Genomic DNA, 20,860 nt, shown 5'->3' with positions numbered 1-20,860 from the left:
CACTTGATGTTGCATATGCATGTTGCTCCTTTGCTTGTACTTTTTCATTCTTAACATGTTCGCCCGTTCGCGAAAATATCTCCTGACATGTTCGCTCATTCGTTCGTTCGTTCAAGAACACATGTTTACATGGTCGTCTGTTAGCAAACACATCTCCTCGCATGCATCATTTGTTCATCTGTGTTGGGTTGTGTTATATTCTTTCCACGTAGTTAATAGGGGGTTTGAAGGGCACCCGTAACCCCACTTTATGGGGTCCGGGGCAGCGCCCCGGAAAATTTTGGTTTTGGACCATATGTTAGGTTGGGTGGACCCACGTATGATTTTGTGCATGATTTTCGCACATGTTTTTTGGACGCGATGGTTTTCGGTCCATGGTATTGGACGCGATGGTTTTTGGTCCATGGTATTGGATGCTTCGACATGTATAAATATGTATTGTAACATTGAAACAAACATAATGAAAAATCAAGCTGGTAGTCCTGGTTTTGGGATCCAAGGAAAAATCTCTGTGCATATGTGTTTTATGGGTTATGCTCTCGCATTGTTTATTTTCTTTGTTTAAGAATTCGTATGCAGGTAATTCTGTACAGGGTTAAAACCTACATTTGGTATCAGAGCTATTTTGGCTTCAAGGGGACGCCTTTGTTGCTGAAGGGTTTCGCTCGGGCTTGTGGTAGACCCTGTTCAGTGGGAGATCTGCGAGATCGATTCTGGTGGTGAAAGAAGATGGCGAGTAGTGGAAAGATAGAGATTAAGAAGTTCAATGGTCAGAATTTTGAGTTTTGGAAACTCAAGATGGAGGATCTGTTGGTGGATAAAGATCAATGGATTGCGGTAGATTCGGGTACTAAACGATCAGGAGTGACCGATGAAGAATGGAAGAAGTTGGATCGGAAGGCAAAGAGCACAATACGATTGTGTGTCTCGGATTTAGTATTGTTGAATGTATCAGGGGAAGCTACGACAAAGGCTTTGTGGGTCAAGTTAGGGACTTTGTACCAATCTAAGTCTCTGGTGAATAAATTGTTCCTGCGGAAAAAGCTGTATAACCTGAGGATGAAAGATGGAGACTCTGTGACAGAGCATCTGAATGTGTTTAATACTGTGGTAAGTCAGTTATTATCTGTTGATATTAAAATTTCAGATGAAGATAAGTGCATCAGTCTGTTGTGTTCTCTACCAGATTCGTGGGATAGTCTGGTTATTGCAATAGGTAGCAATGCAACTGCTTTGTAGTTTGATGAAATAGTCTCAGCCTTGCTGACGGAGGATATGAGACAGAAAAATATGGACAACCAGAATGGTGATGCCTTGTCTGTACGAGGACGGTCCCAGAAGAGAAACAAAAATAAGTCATCGAGTGGGAGATCTAAATCTAGAGGGAGATCTAAATCTCCAGGAAAATCTACAAAGGTGGTGTGCTGGAAATGCGGAAAGGAAGGGCACTTCAGAAGGGATTGTAAATCTAAAGCTCCTGATAAAGGAAAGGGATCTGATGATGCTCCTTCTGCATAGGCGAAAACCACCTCAGATGAAGGTGGGGATGTGTACTTGGCTTCTTCAAGTACACATGTAGATCATGAGGCATGGTTGATTGACTCAGGTGCATCCTTTCACTTCACTCCCCATAGAGAGTGGTTCTGCGAGTATGAGAAATACGATGGTGGTGATGTCTTCTTAGGAGATGATAGGAAGGCTAGAATCATTGGTCGGGGAAAAGTAAAGTTGAAGTTGCAAGGTGGAAGGGTTAGAACACTTCCGGGTGTTCTACATATTCCTGCATTGGCCAGAAATCTGATTTTTGTAAGCAAGTTGGATGATGCAGGTGTAAAGACGGTGTTCGAGAAAGATAGCTGCAAGATGGTTCGAGGAGCACTGATATTAATGCGGGGAGTTCGGGTTGGAACTCTGTACAAGCTGCAAGGTAGCACTGTTGTTGATGGGTGCAATAGTTCTATGGTTCCTGAAAAATGGAGTAGAGAATCTAGTGGTCTCTGGAGAGAAGACTATGTTGTGGCATCAAAGGCTTGGACATATTGGAGAGAAGGGCCTTTGAATACTTCATGGTAAAGGTATGGTAGAAGGTATGAATAATAGCTCTCTGGATTTTGATTTATGTGAAAATTGTGTATATGGGAAGCAGAATCGGGTGAGTTTCCCCTCTGGTGGTAAGAGGACGAAAAAGATATTAGAGCTTGTGCACAGTGATGTGTTTGGACCTGTGAAGGTTCCATCACTCGGTAAGTCTGTGTACTATGTATCATTCATAGATGACTTCTCAAGGAATACATGGATATATTTTCTTAAGAAGAAATCTGAAGTCTTTGACAGGTTTAAAGAATTTAAGGCTCTGGTGGAAAATCAGACAGAGAAGAAGATAAAGGTGCTAAGGACAGATAATGGTGGAGAATTTTGCAGCAAGGAATTTGAAGAATTTTGTAAGAAGTGTGGTATAGCACGGCAGAAGACTACTCCATATACACCTCAGCAAAATGGAGTCGTAGAAAGAATGAAAAAGACGTTGATGGAAAGGGCAAGAAGCATGCACAGTGGTGCCGGGTTAGGATAGGAATTATGGGCAGAGGCGGTGGATACTGCATGTTACCTGATCAACAGATCACCTTCATCAGCGTTGGAGGATAAGACTCCACAAGAAGTATGGACTGGTAAGAAACCCTCTCTTTCACATCTAAGGGTATTTGGATGTGATGCATATGTACATGTTCCAAAGGAGAAACGAACCAAGTTGGATAGTAAATCTGAAAAGTGCATCTTTATTGGGTATAAGGGTAGTTTAAATGGTTATAAGCTTTGGAACCCAGTCACACGGAAGGTTGTGTACAGCCGAGATGTGTTGTTCAGAGAGGTAAAAGATGTTATTCAACATGAAGTCCAACCAAAGGAAGCTGAGAAGATAGAGTTTGAGCTAAAGGAGGAAGAATCAGACTCTGCAGCAGAGGAGGAATCAAAAGATGAAGAGCCACAAACTCTGGCTGTGAGAAGATCAGTTCGAGAAAGAAGGCAGCCAGAAAGGTATAGTCCGTCTACTTTCAGTTCAAATTTTGCTTTGTCTGTTACTGATAATGATCCTAGAACTGTGAAGGAAGCAGTGGATTCAGAGGATGGAAAACTCTGGAAGGAGGCCATTGTCAATGAAATGGCATCTTTGCACAAAAATGAGGCTTGGGATCTGGTGGAGTTGCTGGCTGGAAGGAAACCCATTGGCAGCAAATGGGTGTTCAAGAAGAAGACAAATGCAGAAGGAAAGGTGGAGAAATACAAAGCTCGGTTGGTAGCAAAAGGTTATTCCCAGGTGTCGGGAATTGATTTTGGTGATATTTTTTCTCCTGTTGCCAAGGTAACTTCTATTAGATTACCTTTATCTATTGTTGTTGCTTTTGATTTTGAGGTAGAACAAATGGATGTGAAGACAACATTTCTTCACGGGGATTTGGAAGAGGAAATCTACATGAAGCAACCTGAAGGCTTTGCGGTGAAGGGTAAGAAAGAACTGGTATGCAAGTTAAAGAAGTCTCTGTATGGGTTAAAACAGTCACCAAGGATGTGGTATCAGAAATTTGATACATTTATACGGGGACTTGGCTTCAACAGAAGCAAAGCAGATCATTGTGTGTATTTTAAATTAATTGGTGACCGTATTATTTATCTGGTCTTGTATGTGGATGATATGTTGCTGGTTGGAAATGACAAAGAAATTATCCAGGATTTGAAGACCTAATTGTCCTCCAAATTCGACATGAAAGATCTTGGTGCTACAAACTATATTTTGGGCATGGAAATTAAAAGAGATCAGTCAAAGAGGAAGCTCTGGTTAAACCAGAGGAAGTATGTCGAGACAATACTCCAGAGGTTTAATATGCAGGATAGTAAACCGGTGAAGGTTCCTATTCCTGTAGGTGTGAGGTTATCTGCTGAACAGTGTCCCAAGACACAAGAAGAGGAAGACGACATGTCCCGTGTTCCATATGCAAGTGCAGTGGGTAGCCTGATGTATGCAATGGTCTGTACTAGACCAGACATTGCACATGCAGTGGGAGTATTGAGCATGTTTATGTCAAAACCTGGGAAGGAGCACTGGATAAATATGTATTGTAACATTGAAAGGAACATAATGAAAAATGAAGCTGGTAGTCTCGGTTTTGGGATCCAGGGAAAAATCTCTGTGCATATGTGTTTTATGGGTTATGCTCTCGCATTGTTTATTTTCTTTGTTTAAGAATTCGTATGCAGGTAATTTCTGTACAAGGTTAAAACCTACAATCTGTTCGCGAACACATCCTCTTGCATGTACTCTCCTTGTTCATCCCATCTATTGTTGTGTCATGTTCATTCATGTACCTATATCTACAGTCACTCACGACGAGACAACGTTAAATCCTTAAACCTCCTAGTCTACCATAATGCATGTTCGTTCGCTTTCGGATGTAGGTGACCGGGAGAGAGGACAAGGCTGCAAAACTGCGCGAGGCAAGTTTCAAGATGGGATGCGAGCTCCGAGCACTACTGGTGAAAATTGCACAGAGGTAACTGGGGGACTGAGATGGAAAATCCAAATCAGCAATGGTTGTTTGCGGGATTTGCCTTGGCTGGAGGATAGATCTGTGAAATTTCTGGAGGGAAGCAGTTCGGGCAGTAGAGGGCCTTGGCAGCAAAAACTACACAATTTCTGGAGGGAGTTGGTTGTGGGCTTTAGGAGTCTTGGCAACAAAAACTATGCAATTCCTAGAGGGAGCTAGCAATAGGCTGCGAGGTTTGCTGGAGACAAAAAATGCCCAAATTCTGGGAAGCTGACCTGCTAGAACCTCTACGTAGTTTTTGAATTGAGCGAGATGTTGGGCTGCTAATGGGCTTGCTCAGAAACCTATGCAGTTTTTTGGGTGAGTAGCCGATCGGCTATCTGGGTGACAGGCTATAGAAACTGCTCAATTCTTGAAGGGAGACAGGGACAAACACTTGGTGTCTGTTTGGCCTATCTACGCAGGTTTCTCAGTTAGAAAAGCAGGAAAATTCTGCAGCTTATGTGCAATTTTTTAGGGGAGTGAGTCTGAGGGTCACTGCCCGATTAAACTCTCTGGTTGACCAGTAAGAGGGTTGATTGATCAGCTTGCAGGCAGCATAGATCGAAATGGCTTGTTGGACACTTCTACGCTATTCTGGGTGATAGTCGGTCAAGTCGATTGTAGGGTGAAGGTACGACTGTTAGAGGGTGATCCAGTCGTCAGAACTTCAGTGACATGACTAGGTGTATAAGCGAGTGAATTTTTGCATATGCAAATTTTCCGAGCACACACTCAACATAGCTTGAGGTCAAGACACCTCAAACCATCAAGACAACGTATACTTCTCATGACTGGCCGATGATGCGAATGAAAACTGTGACACTTGTGATAGATCGTTGAATGACTATGACGTACATGAAACATCGTGTGTGAGTGCGATAGATGTGTACATGGCGAACACAACTCAAACACAACCTTCAACATCACCAAAACGAGGTCGCAAGCATGACATAGCAATCAACATGCGGAAGATGACAGTTGGTCGAACAAGTGAAAAGAAGCAAGACATGTAGAAGAAGCACATAAGATGACTTTTTGCATTTGCGCACATGCATGTTATTGAGGATGGGATGATATGACAATGACAAGAAGTCCTACAAACTCAACTAAGAGGTGTACTTCAAAATATGTTACGTACTTACCATACTTACCCTCAAGATGATCATGCATTCAACGAAGTTTGCATGTAGTCCTGATCTTTTCCATTACTCGATTCCTTGTTCCTTCTCCTTAACTCCTTGGGAGCGATTTCAACATGTCATCTTTCCTGTAGCCACTAAGAGGTATGATCTACACAATTTTAGCGGATAGTGACTGCTGCCGGAATGAGGCCCTAGGAGATCCGTCTATGCAATTTTTGCATGCAAGACAAACAAGACAACTTGGACAACACTGTGCAGTTTTGAGGCTTAGGGCACTGCTGCATGACAGGGGTCCCAGGAGGACAACTCTGTGCAATTTCTGAGTGTAATGCAGTTGGGTTTCTCTACACATTTCTGGAGAGCAGTGATAGTTGGGGCCTCTGAAAGTTGTGAGGTTTCAGCACGCAAGGGAGGTTGGTGTCTCTATGCACTGCGGGGTTTCAATAGGAAATGGAGGAAGTTTGATGGTTACAGAAGAAAAGCATAGAGTTACGAGAAGCTGGATGAGGCTAGGTTGCTTGGGAAAATTGGTAAGTGTGAGATCATTGAAACATATGTAAGCATTGATAGGACTCGACTGTGATCGTACATGAACACTTAGTGACACAACATAGACCATCCAAAATACATAAGACATACTTTTCTTGATGCAACAACCTTCATGACGTGAGTGCATGAGGTGAGTTTGAAACATGTCTATGTGATGACAAACACTCATATTCACACAATTCCCTTGAAGCAAGACAACATTCCCTTTGCATGAAAAACAACAACCCCTATGCCCAAATATGACACATGTTGTATGAAGATGAAAACACGGACAACTCTTAAGATCAAGGAGGGGAGCTTGAAATCATGATCTTACCAACAAGAGACCAAAAATAATCGATCCTAGGATCCGAGGTAAGCTCCGAAATTTGCATGCGAGCCAAAATTTTGGAGTGTTATAGCCGCTACAACACATTCAAACACTCAAGGATATAGGAGTCTTTCCCGAAGCAAGTGGCTTTATAACACTTTGGATGGATGCCCAAATGGTGAACATTCTGGCACGTCTTTCTCTAAAATGGATATAGTATACTCATAATCTGTAACTAGCTGGGATCTCTTTATCTCTTCCGGAGGACAAATTAAATTGGAAGGGAAGCTTTCACAAATATTAAATCATTGTAAAAGAAGCATATAACATCATTGATCAGTAAGCGGATTTGGCTCCATGCTTTTCTTGGTTGCCCAGGTCGTGGAGCTGATAGGTGTCCCTGAAGCTCAAATGCTTCCTATGGTTGGTAGCCCATAATTAGATTTTGACTTGGGATAATCTTTCCAAGCAAGGTTTTCTAGGTCTGGGACATTGTTGCCTTTGCAGGGAACATTTTGAGGAGACCACACACCTTCTCCTTCATTGCCCTTTTTCCAGATCGGTTTGGCTTGAAGTGCTTAGACTCCTCGATTCCAACATTGTGTGGGTCTGGTCACACATATTTGATTGCCTCTATCACTGGTTTTTTGTTCATAAAACCTCAGGACTCTCCTCTTTTTTCTTATGTGGGGCATCTAGAGAGCTCGTAATGCTCTTATCTTTAATTCCATTCAGCTAGAATTTTTCAGGATTAGCTCTTCGATCATGGTGTTCTATAAGGAATTCTCTGTTAAGCACCCTCTTCTACGCTTCTTGGATCAGATTGTCGAATATTTTCATCTTTGGGGACTCTAAGTTAATTATCGATTGTGTTAATGATCGCAACAATCTTCAAACTCTGACCCTCCTTCCATCAGATCTCTTTCTCCCACATTTTTTATGAGCAAAACAAAGAAGTTGATGTTTTGTCTAAGTGTGGATACTTTGCAGCCCCATGATCAATTCACTTTCAGAAATTTGATTTAAATATTCTTTTGCGCTCAGGCCAAATTTTCTTCTAACTCATTTCTCCATGCTCTAATTGGCTACTTTCGATATCGGTTTTGATTATGGCCTTCTGCAATTTGGTCATATTTTGGTTTGATTGGGAAGCCTATATTAATATGTTCTCCCTAAGCTCCAACATTTGTCCATTTCGGGTGGACGTGTTGTTGATTCCAACCGACAATTTTGTTTGCTCTGTTCCTCTTTAGAGGGGTGTTTTCCTCAATCATCAAGGAAGTTCTCCTACCAGTCGACTCTTGGGAGTAGGTTTAGTTTTGGTATTTTTTTCCCTATTGTCTTTGCTCTTGAAATTAATCAGTCTCTTTCAGTGTTTTAGCAATAACAAATTGAAAAGAGATCTTTTATGTTAGTTTTTTTGTGTTCCATTTTGCCTCAGGTATTTAGTGATTAATAATCTCTAATAGTTATATTCGCTCCTTTTGCGTTGTAATCAAAATTTTGGGACTTAAGATCCATGCATATGTGACTATCTTTTGTTTTTAATAAAAGATGGTTAGTTTTTTTCGTCTTGAAAAAAAACTAAATTGAAGTAAAAAACAATAAAGAACTAAATTGCATATATCCCATCTTGCAACAATAAGACAATTGGATTTAGGCAAAAGAAAATGTAATAGCCTTTTATGCATTTATTATTTATTATCTTTGTGCTTTTATGCTTATTTGATGTTAGTAAATGAAATATTTTAATAAAGATCTCTGCAAGTATCTTATCATTGAATGTAGCTATAATAATTTTGGATATAGATGCATTGTGAGCTTGGTTTGTTCTTCAAGTTATGTACTAATGGTTAGATGTAATTGATGAATAAATTTCTCTAGGTTCAAAGCAAGTATCTCTTCTATTAAGAGATACAATATTGGCAATAAACATATTATTTACATGATTATGAGCTATTTTCAAGGATTTGTTGCAACCATATCCATTAATTATGGCATAGATACGTAAAGCAGTTATCACACAACTTCAGGAAATCCAGAAAATTCAAAAACAAGTATCTCTTCTATTAAGAGATACCATATTGGCTATGAATATATTATTTACATGATTATGAGATATTTTCAAAGATTTGTTGCAACCATATCCATAAATTATGGCATAAACATGTAAAGTAGTTATCACATGGCATTGTATTATGCAAAGATTAAATAAACTTTCAAATTATAGACCAATAAAATGTTTCAAAAATATTTTTTTTTTAAATAAAATTGAAAAATAAATTTATTTTTCACAATTACACGTTATAAATTGTATCGATCAATACTATATTCAACCCAAAATTAAACAAGAAATTAAATTGCTAGAATGGTGACTAATAATATATATATGGGAAGTTACAAATGCGCAAAGGTGAGAACAGATTGATATCAGTTGCAATTTCGAGGATGAGAAATTCTATACCTTTTTATTCGAGTCAAGTCAAACGCAGATTGAGATTAGTTCCAACCAATTTTCAGTGTGTGAAATTCTATACTTGGTTTTATTTGAGTTCAGTCATTTGGAAATGGAAGGGGTAATCCATAGGAGGCAGACAAACAGTAACGGTAGAAATAATGGGCACCAGAACGAATTTGATCAACAACTGGTTTTCAGTATTAGTATTATGAGATATGCGGAAGTCGAGCTAAACGTACACATATGCTATTGGGACAACAGTCACCCTACTCTCCGAAATCAATTTCAATTTCTGTGATATTTCAGCTGAGTATCATCTTCACGTATTCGCCTGCAAGTTTTGGAACCATCTTGACTTTGTGTAAAGAGGACAAATTGAAGAAGGCGCTTTGCAAGTCATGGAGGAAAAATGCATTCTTCTGGATTCAGATACCTGTTTAGCTCTTTTGAATGCATCTACCCACATTAATTAACTCACTCACAGATGGTAAGAAAGTCCACACCCATATGCTCATGAATGGACTCCAGGAAGACACAGTTCTAGGAACCAAGGTAGTAGATATGTATCCTAGGTAGGATGGATGGGCGTTTAGTTTTTGATAAAATTTCAGATGGAACTGAAGAAATTTTGTCTGGAACAACTCTCAGGCATATATAATTTTGTTTAGAATTGACATGTGGAGACTGATCTTCTTCATTTAAAAGTTAAACCACATCCTCAAAACTCAAACAGAATATTGAGGTGTGGAATGCCTTATCAGAGAGTATACCAATAATGAACCCTTGAAGAAGCTCAATTTATATGAGGCAAATAATACCAGTAAAAAGAATAATCCAATGGCTTAATAAACCAATGAAATGTTAGATAAATAAATTAAAATATTATTAAAAAAAATGAATTTATAATATTTAATGATGAAAGAGGTGCAATTTTTTTAAATAAATTACAAATCAATAACAGGTTTGTGGCAGGTATAATAAAAGGTTTTGTTTACAGAGGCCAAAAGTTAGTCGAGATGGTCAATTTCTAACTTGAATTCAGCTAATTTTTTTTAAGAATTTTGATTGTGAAAGTGGTTTAATAGTTTTTTGGAAAGTGGAAATAGATTCATCACCATAAAAAACTTTTAATCTACCCCAAAATCCAGAAACTTGATTGTGATAACCTGCCATTTCAAAATTTTCTACCAAATTTTCTTAATCATATAAAAATTCTTTGATTTTCCAAATTGTCACATGTTTAGAATAAATGTATAATAAACTTAGGCATAACTCTCTTCCACACCCCTATAACGACTAGTCAACTGCACCGAGGCGTACGACAGTCCATGCCAACCAGCACCGCATACAGATCACATGCTACCCTAATTTTTTTCACTTTTTTCTTCTTCAATGGTCTGTGTTAATTATTACAGCTTATAAGTAAAGCTTCAAATACAATCATCCAATTGTATGACAATGCTGTCTAACCACCCAATTAAATCAAAACTAATAAATTTGATATTTTTTTATTTATTTTTATACATTAAAATTATATAAATTTAATTAATTTAAAAATATTAAAAGTATAAATTTTAAATAAAATAATTAGAAAAATAACGAAATAACTAACTGGTTAAATTACTACTGATATAAACAGTAGTAAAAAAGAATACTGTATTTACGAATTAAAATTCCAACAATCTTCTTATGACTACCTAGAATCTAAAGTTAATTTTATAAGAAAATTTTTAAATATGATTAATTAATTTATAAGCTTTAAGTTTATTGAATATAATCAATTATTCTTTAAATTTCATTTTATTGTATAAAAATTAAATATTAATTTTAAAATTTAGTTTTCACATAAAACCCCGCTTGTCTTTTTTTTTTATGAACTTTATTTTATTATTTAAAAATTGTCATATTTTACTTTATGAATTTTGTTTTATTATTTAAAAATTTAAATGTAAATAGTTTATAAGCATAAAATAGATGATGATGGGTGTAATGTTGAGTCATTTTGTGATGGGTAAAAATCCAGCGATAGTAAGAGAGGTACAATTTCTAGTGATTTTGACACCTTAAATGCCTTTAGATGACTTTCTTAAACAACAAATCAAACTTAATATAATATCTGGAGAACTCAAACAAATTAAGGAACAAAAAAAATGAAATATAAATATAATTATTTTTCAACACTCTATGATGAGTAATATTTAGTGAAAATTTTCAAGTATAATTAATTCATTCATAAACTTCATGAACAAAGAAGCCCCACTGTAACACCCTCAAACGATGAAGTAAGTTGCAAGTAAAAAGGAGGAAAATAGTTTATGAAAAACAATAATAAATTTTATTATGTGATAATTCTAAAGAAAAGTTGTTAAGAAGTGAAATAAGGATGAGGACTCATTAACTAATTAAAAAACTTCCAAAATGCAGTTGAGGGCAGTTATTCCTTTCATTCTGGTCCTGGAGATAAAATATCTCCTTAGGGACGAGAAAGGGTTAGCCACCAGAAGGAGGCAGAACCGCTTGGGAAAAGAAAGAGAATGAATGTGAATGTTGTCGAAGGGTTGTCGTGAGTTGGTTCTGGGCCAGTGGAAAGTCTCTAGTCATATGAAAATTTGAATGTTCCAGGCTGGACTGGGGAAGTCCTGAAGTCTGAGAACTTAACCTGTAGAGGTTAATATCCCATTGTGTTGGAAAGTGAATGCTAGGGGGGAACCTGGACGTAATTCCTAGTTCCATCGGAAGGGAGGAACGAACTCATCCCGAATGCACTTTCTTAAACACCTCAAGAATTCACTCACAGATAAGTAGAGCATTTTTGTGTTCAATGTATTTTGTGACTATATGCTTACGTTATCTACCGTACAATTTTTAAAGGAATTTAAATCTTGCAAGGGTAGCATTTTCTATTGCTTAAAGAAGAATCCATGTTACTTAATGATTTCTATTGTTGGAAGAATTTATGTTGCTTAATGTGAGTTATGTCAGTTGAATGTCAATAATAAACAATGGTAGATATATAGAAGAAAAAGGAAAAATGAACCTGAGAACATTGTTGTGCATGAGACATGACTATATTATGGTGTGAATAATGTGTACAGAAGTGGAATAATAATTTAAACAATGAACTTTCATATCAAGGGTTGTTTTAATAATTGAAACTGCTTAAACAAATAGTGTAATGTTAGAGGACAACAAACATTGGTGTAAATCTGACACAATTACAGGTCCTATTAGCAAGGACAATTTTGGGATTGTTTCTATAGCCTGTAGATTAATAATTTAAACAATGAACTTTCATATCAAGGGTTGTTTTAATAATTGAAACTGCTTAAACAAATAGTGTAATGTTAGAGGACCACAAACATTGGTGTAAATCTGACACAATTACAGGTCCTATTAGCAAGGACAATTTTGGGATTGTTTCTATAGCTTGTAGATTTCCCTATCTACAGGGAGAAGAGAGGAGTAAAACCCTCTAATTGTTAGATATGAAACAAATCAAAATAACTGGAACTTAGTGTAGGTTTGGTTTCATAAGCTTACAGAAGGAAAATCTTGAAATAAATAGTAAACACAATAAGCGGAGTTATGACATGAAAAACTCATCCAAGAAATGCAGAAGGCGAGACAAAACACCTTAGTAAAAGGAAGAGAGAAGAAAATAATCTAATCTAGGTTTCTCCATCTGTGCATAATGTGGTTAGTGGCTGTGTTTGCTACCTAGGTTAGCCTAGAGGCCAAGCTGTTTCCAGCAACCTCACTGGCAGTCCTAGGATGGAGACCAATTCTGTAATAATTGATGATTTTTCTAATTGAAATAGAAATCCTTCACCTATGAAAAATTAAACAATGCAACTACAATCCATGCTAAATAAATAACTATCAAGTAGCACTGAAATACGAATAACTCAGGCTGATACAAAAATGCATAATCGCCAGAAATCTCTATCAATGAACATGGCATTGAAATGAAACCTTTGGGCTAACGATTATCTGGGAGATAACAAATTCTCACAATATTGAACCGTTAGTTGTATGTCTAAGCACTAATACCTTGGAAAGGGCGAGTTAAACCCCAGAAAAATAAGTATATATGGTTGACCCTAGCAAAAAAATATCAGACAACTAAATTTTGTAGCAAAAACTTGTTCGACACCTAATCCTCAATGGGTTAGTGTGGAAGCGGAATAGAAAAAGGAGTCCAGGAGACCTTGGGATGTGGAACCCAATGGTCAAACTACATACTATAAATGTATATCTCTTGTTAATAAAATGTATTCTCATGTTTCATCCTTCAGATTCTCTTGCTGCCCATGTGTGTTTAACATGGTATCAGAGCAGGCTTTTTCCTACCCTACATAATTAATTTGAGGCATTTGTTTTATGGCCTTTCTGTGGAGGTTATTTCTGCCATGACTTCTGCATTTCTCCAACCCTATTTTTACCATTCCTAAAATTGGTTGTAACTCCTTGTATCCGTTTTTCTACCCATATTGCAGAACTGACATTCCAGGCCCTGACCTAGCAACAACGTTCCATTGCAGAGGGTTGTTTTCGAAAAGTGTAATTGACAGCCTTTGATTTTCAAAATGCTGGTCGCGGTTGATTGAACTCGTGCATTGAATGCTTTATGGATTCTCTGTCTTAGTAGCAGAATCAGACCAATCTGCATGTTGTTTTACTGGACTACATACCATAACATTGTAATTGATACGTTTACACTGTGCATTGGTTTTTTATGGCCATCAGCTTTGATGGAGTAGATAGACTGGTATGAGTAATGCACGAAAGGAGCAGTTAGATTTGTGATAATCGCTTGCTACTCTATGAGATGTTTAATTTATGTTCTGTGGTTATGAATTCAATCTCGCGTTGAATATTTACTATTGCATTTGGTTGGTGCCTCCATGCATTGAGTTCGAGACTCTTCATCTTGATGCTGGTCAAAACTCTTGAATGCTGGACAAAATTCCTATTGAGTCATATGCTACAGTGGTGTTGTTGGTGATCGGGGCATTGTTGGTGATCATTGTGGCATTATCTAAGCAATTTTCTCTGCCAAATTTAATCGAGGTTGCGCTCTTACCGGCTCGAAACACCCCTTTGCGGAGTAAGATTTTTGATCTTCTGAAATTTTTGGGGTTCCATTGTTGGAAACCTCCTTGTATTTAGAATGAAAACGCCGAGGTATATTCTAGTTTTGGTTGCAGTGTGAAAAAATCAAAAAAATTAAAACTTCTTTTTATTTACTGAAACAGTATTCGAAATTAAGCCACTTTAACCGTGCGTTGGAATTTCCTCTAATTTTGTGTGTGTTGAAGGATTTCGATTTCAATAGGAAGAAATTTGTGTAGTTTTCAAGGAATATCTGTGGAATTAAGTGAATTTTATCTCCTGAGGGATTTCATCAGTTGAGCTTGTCTAACTCCTCTGAATGCGTTGTTTTATTTTTGGAGCGTTTTGCATCTTATTTGGTGGATTCTATCTGTTGAGCTTCTAAAGACGAGTTCTGAAGGTGAAATAGAGGCCGAGTTCCCTTTGTATAGCAGGGACGAGTTGCTTGTTGGCTGGCCCTACTTTCTCTCTTCTAAAGGGTCGATTTTATCACTGTTATCAAGAGCCTTGCTGTCTGGATTTCTTGGAGTGTCTATAGCTGGGTACAAAGGCACGAGTTTCATTGCAAAGGAAGAGTCAACAGTTGAGAAGGCAGCAATTATGGGATAAGTCCCATGGAGACCCAGATATCGATCTCTCAAGTGTCGATGGAGATCAAACTGTTCAAGCCTCACTTCCATGGAAGGTGAATCCTCCTCCATCAGCACCAAAATCCATCGAGAATCTGAGAAACTGCCACTCCATATAACTTGCCCGCTCCACACATTTCCATCTGGGCGGCTCCAGTCCACTATACTTCGGAGCAAAACAGTATCAATGTTTTGCGCCATTGCAGTCTTGATGTCCCTGTGACCTTTATAGTTCAAATGATACGATTTGTAATCGCTCAATCCTATTTCATCTAACTGGCTTATGTTCACTTGATCTGAAAAAGACTCCAATGCCCAATATTCTCTGTTCGATTGTGAAATACATCTGAAAACGACACTCGAGATGAAGTGCTCTTGAACGCTGTCACTATCAACTTCAGTTCCACTTTGATGTGTTACTACTACCCTAACAACTTCTAATATCTCCCATTCCACATTGCTATTTAGCTTATCTCTTATATATCTGCACACCTTTTCAAATATTTCTATGGTAAGATCACTCGCCATGTGAATATTGCTTTCACTTCCATTGGGAGATCCTTCCATTTCCAGGGGTTTTTAGTTTCAAAAGATCATTCGAAAGGAAAAACAAAGATTTCCTAGAGCGACATGTGGATGTTCAATTGAATAATGGTATGCTAGAAAATCATTTAGAACTATTGCACTCATATTCTTGTGATGAAGGACCAACGAAGAATAGTGTAAAGCTTGGTATGACAATTTGAATTCAGCGCAACTTGGGCCAGTGAAGATTTGATTGAAGAAGTTTGAAAGTTAAAATTATTATATGAAGGCAGGCTTCGTCATCCACTTTCGGCCATATTCAGATGGATTGAGGGTTTATTTTTCCTTGCAGAAAATCTAATGTTGCATTTCCTTGTCACTATGTTCACAGTAAGCAAGGTTTCAAGGTTTCACAGTTGCCTTTCCTTGTCGCTGTGTTCTTGTAGCAATACATTATAACTCTATAGCTGGAACAATCACTTCATCTTTGATACAACGTTTTAGCATTCAAAGTGCAGTGATATCAAATACTCATATATTTTAATGATCATTATCAAATACACAATTTCAGTGATATCATCATAGCATCAAATTTAAGGTCTTCAAAAGTAAAGTAGCTTCATCATCTTATTTTTATATGGATTGTAATTGGTGCTTGCTGGTTGCACACTAATCATTTGCTGCACATTTATAAAGGATATTGCTAGTGGGTATTACTTTTCTGCATTGAGTAGTAGTTTTGATCAGTTTTTAAGGTGTAAATATGACATTTAAAAAAAAATGGCCAGAATCAATGAAGTATTAGAGTTCCTAAAAACTCTCATATTGTCTACTAATCATGATACATTAAAAGTCAGCAAAGTTTCTCTCACAGACATTCAGGTCTATCTACAAAATGCACAAGAGAAAATTGATTTTTTGCAGCTCGAATCTCAGCTACAACAAGAAGAATTAAAACAAAGGAGTCATTCTGAACATGTTTCTGTTCAGAACATTGAGACTGCAACCCATCATAAGCAAGTCAATAATGTTACAATTGGTTCAGATTTAGTACCCAATAAAGCAGGAGTTGTACATGCAGATGCAGAAACTCAATCTGCACTTCCCAAGCCCATCATCAGACCTTGGGAACAACTTGTCCACAACAAGCATAGAACTGGTCTTGGATATGACAAGGACTTGTCCTTTCATATTCCAGACTACTCAAATCTCATTCAGTTTCAAAGTGTTGGATTCATTCATGACAGTTCACCTCTAGGTGTTCCAGATTCTGCCCGTCATCCACAACAACAACAACAACAACAGATTGTGAAATGCCAACACTGTGACCAAGTTGGCCATCTGAAAGATCACTGTTTTGATCTTCATCCATGTGAGCATTGTCATAAAACCACCCATTCTTCACACAGATGATTCATAAACAAACGTCCTGCAAGAACAAAGATTCATCTTTGGTGGATCGCTTCTTGGCAATGGGTATCAACAGCCAAGAAGATATTCCAATCACATGTAAGAACTTGCTCCAGAGTATTGAACAGTCTTGCAGTTGAGTTTTCTCCATCATCTCACCTTGTATCTGACAGGGGGGGAAATGATGGTCATCTACAAGCTTCAGAGTCACATCAAGCAAGCCTGAGCCACAACCTGCCATAACAGATTCAGAGTTGTAGCCAGAGACAAAGATGCCCCTAAGCATGCCTTCAATTGGTAATCTGGGACACTTCCTCTAGCAGAAGACTTCAGCTTCATGCCAGTTTCGAAAGAATTCCAGGAACAAAATTGAGAACACTTCCTCTAGCAGAAGACTTCATCTTCATTCCAGTTTTGGAAGAATTCCAGGAATTGCATTAAGCATTCCAGAGTTGTTGGTCATCCTTCAACCATCACAAGTTGAGACTTCCCTTTTTAGGTTGAAGTTCTCCCTTTTATGTGGAGTGAAACCTCCCTTTCATGGTTGAAGGTTTCCCTCTTCAAAATAATAGGAGCACTTCCTCTAGCAAGATTTTAGCTTCTTGCCAGTTTTGGAAGAGTTCTGGGAACTGCACTAAGCGTTCTAGTGTTGGTGGTCATCCTTAAACCACCACCTTTTATACTAACATTTGAGAGAGAACATTCATGCATTTTTGTACATTTTGTATTACAACTCTCTTCTTGGACTCATACATAACCCTTCGGATTAAGGGGGGGAATGTTGGACACCTAATCCTCAATGGGTTAGTGTGGAAGCGGAATAGACAAAAGGAGTCCAAGAGACCTTTGGATGTGGAACCCAACGGTCAAACTATGTACATAAAATGTATTCTCATGTTTCATCCTTCAGATTCTCTTGATGCCCATGTGTGTTTAACAAAACTGCAATAGTTAACATATACTAAATGAGCCAAACATGTAGCGAGAAAATGCCATAATTAACCGATACTAAATTTCCACAGGGTTTGCAATTAAAATTACTGAAAAAGGATGTGAGTAAAAATAACCAGAAAAACTTGCCACAACAATAATCCTTATGCTCCTAAACTAGCACTGGTAAGACATATTTTGTGCAGAGAATTAACTGAAAACAAATAATTATGTGTAAACCAAGCATATGCCATAAAATCTAATTAAATAATTAATGGCAGCGTAACAAAAACAAGGAACTAGTCCGAACTGATAATAGAAAATAGATGTTTATACACAATTAACTCGAAATGAGAAACCGGATATAAACCCTTTGTGCATAACAATATAGAGCAGGGAAAATTGTAATAATGTGTAGGCCTTGGGCCAAACTAGCAAGCGAAGGCCAAAGAGTTTACAAAACTGTGAAGCCCTTTCATAGATGACAAGATTCATACATTCAGATGATAAAAAAATGAGTAAACCCTTAACATTATTGAGCAGAATTGTAACCCACAAAAAACTAGAGAGCACATATAGCGTAACCAGTAGCCAACCTAGCAGTCCATGAGGTTGGGTCACAACCGAAATCCTGGAACTAGATGTTGTCGCAAACCCCCTAGATGTTGGCAAGTTTACCTGTAACAAAAAACCCAAAACCCTAGTCATTGCTAGCGAAAAACGAAAGAAGAGAAGTGCAGTTAAATAATGAAAAGGTAAAAAACCTCGGTTACTTGAGTTTGTTGCAAGGAAGATAGCCCCAAATTGTGGCCTGGGCGATTGCAAGAGGGGAGCCAGACATTCTGAGTTGCGACTGTCACTGGTGGGTAAGTCTGCAATGTGCTAAGATGGGAGAAGGAACAAAGAGTGACCATCTGCCAGGATAAATCAATGGAAAACACTGGAAAACTTGTCGACTCACTAGGTAAACATGAGGAACTTTGTAATGACAGTATCAGTTAAAGACTGTGACAAAATTTTGCTAGTTTTCAGGCTACATGAAGCATGGGCGGGAGGAGTTTGCATAGCCATTTTCTCGACAGGGTGTTGCAACGAATGACTCTCCTCAAAAATCCATCCGGAGGCGGTTACCATAACTTCGACTCGAGTTACCTGAGCCGTCGGATCTTCCAAATGAACTAAAACCATGGGAAGGCTTCCATGTGGTATTCTAAGTTGAGTGCACCTGAAGGGCACAAGGATGGCCTTGAGAACCATCCACAACACTCCACGATCACTAAACACATTAATGGGTCATAAATATTAAAACCATGATAATCAATGTACATAACCCTATCGTATATCAAGTTGCAAATGAATGATTATCACGAATTGAACCTTGTGCATACTGTAATCGCATTCAAGGGTTATGACTTGACCGTCTAGTCAATATAATATTGGAGTTATTGTTATATGGCATGCAATATAAAACTAATTATGATTAGTGATTAGGTGGTCTTTAAATTTTTTTTTATGTATGTATAAATATGCATGAAATTGACTTTGGGTTAAGTAGTTAGGTGTTACAAGTGGTATCAGAGCCATAGGTTATAACACTGTCACCTCTAGGAAAATTAACCAAAGTGTTAATGTTGCATAGAGAGAGAGAGAGAATTAGTTGAAGCAACATGAGGAGGTGACTCGGGACACCTTCCAAAAATATTTTAAGGACAAATATCTAACCGAAAGGTTTTGTGATGAAAAGGAAAAGGAGTTTCATGATTTGAAATTAGGACAATAGTCCTTGGATGAGTTTAGAACTAAATTCACTTCTTTGTTACACTACATTCCTTACATATGGGAAGAAAAGGTGAAAGTGCAGTGTTTTATCAGCAGTCTACCAAAGTTTATGAAAGAAACACTGGAGTTCGATAATCCCAAGACGATGGACGAAACCATTAGAAAGGCTTGTATTTGTTATCAGCAGATGCAACAGAAAGGAGAAAGTGGTAAAAGTTGGTCAATTAAAAAGGGGCAAAGGAATTTTCCAAGTATCCATAAAAACAACAGACCTAGTGGAACAAAATCAGGACCCAAGAAACATGTGGGAGGAAATCTAAGAAAAGGTTAGTAGTGGATCAAAGCAGTAAACGAGTTTAAGCAAACTGAAGCATTAAACAAATTTAAAGCTGCGCAGCCACAGAGGTTGTTGTTACAGTGCTGGGGTTGTGGGGAACCCCACTATTATAATAATTGCCCTCATCGCACTAAAATTAGGCTTACTGCAAGAATTCGAGAAGCTTTTATGGTAGGGGATGTGGCCAGAAATATACCAAATATTAATGCAGGTCTAGAATATCATTAGGCGAAATATCAACCCACAATGATAGATTTCGAAGGTAAGATATCTAACCAAACTATGTCTATTTTAATTGACCCAGGAGCAAGTCTTAGTTATGTTAGTCCAAAAACAGTTGAGTTGTGTCACATGTTAAGTACTAAGTTTAAAAATTCAAGGCTAGTGCAACTAGCCACTAGGGTGAAATGTAAGGTGACAACCAAGGTAGAGAGTTTTCCTGTGGAGATTGGAGGGCAACAGGTTAAGGTAAAGTTGAATATATTACCTTTAGGATCTTATGATGTGTTAATAGGAATGGATTGGCTGGAAGGACATTGGTCCCTACTAAACTGTAAGGAAAAAACCATTAGTTTCCTCACAGATGAAGGAAGCAAACAAGAAATCCAGGGAATTAAAAGGAATGTTAAGTTGTGATCCATCTTTGCTAATTACCTGAAGAAATGCGCCTAGAAAGGCTGCCAAATTTGTGTTATTCAATTGTGTTATGCGAACACCAAGGATAAGTTAGCTGCTTTAGAAAAAATGACTCCATCATGGTGGTGGTGGATAAATTAAGTAAAACTACTCATTTCATTCTTGTTAAATCTACTTATAAAAGTGTGGAAATTGCAGATATTTTTATGAAATAAATATTTCGGCTGCATGGCATGCCAAAAGTGGTGATTTCAAATAGGGATGTAAAGTTTACATCCTCATTTTGGAAATCACTCTTTATAGGGTTAGGTACATAGATTCATTTTAGTACCGCCTATCACTCTCAAACATATGGACAAACTGAGCAAGTAAACCTAGTTTTGGAGGATATGCTACAAATGTATGTAATGCAACAACCAACCAAATGGGAAGAATATCTTCATTTGGTTGAATTTTCCTA

This window comes from Pinus tabuliformis, chromosome 2_2, assembly GCF_031772625.1.
Source record: "Pinus tabuliformis cultivar Carrire ecotype Pingquan chromosome 2_2, CPIR1, whole genome shotgun sequence".
Taxonomy (NCBI): domain Eukaryota; kingdom Viridiplantae; phylum Streptophyta; class Pinopsida; order Pinales; family Pinaceae; genus Pinus; species Pinus tabuliformis.
This window is presented reverse-complemented; position numbering follows the sequence as displayed.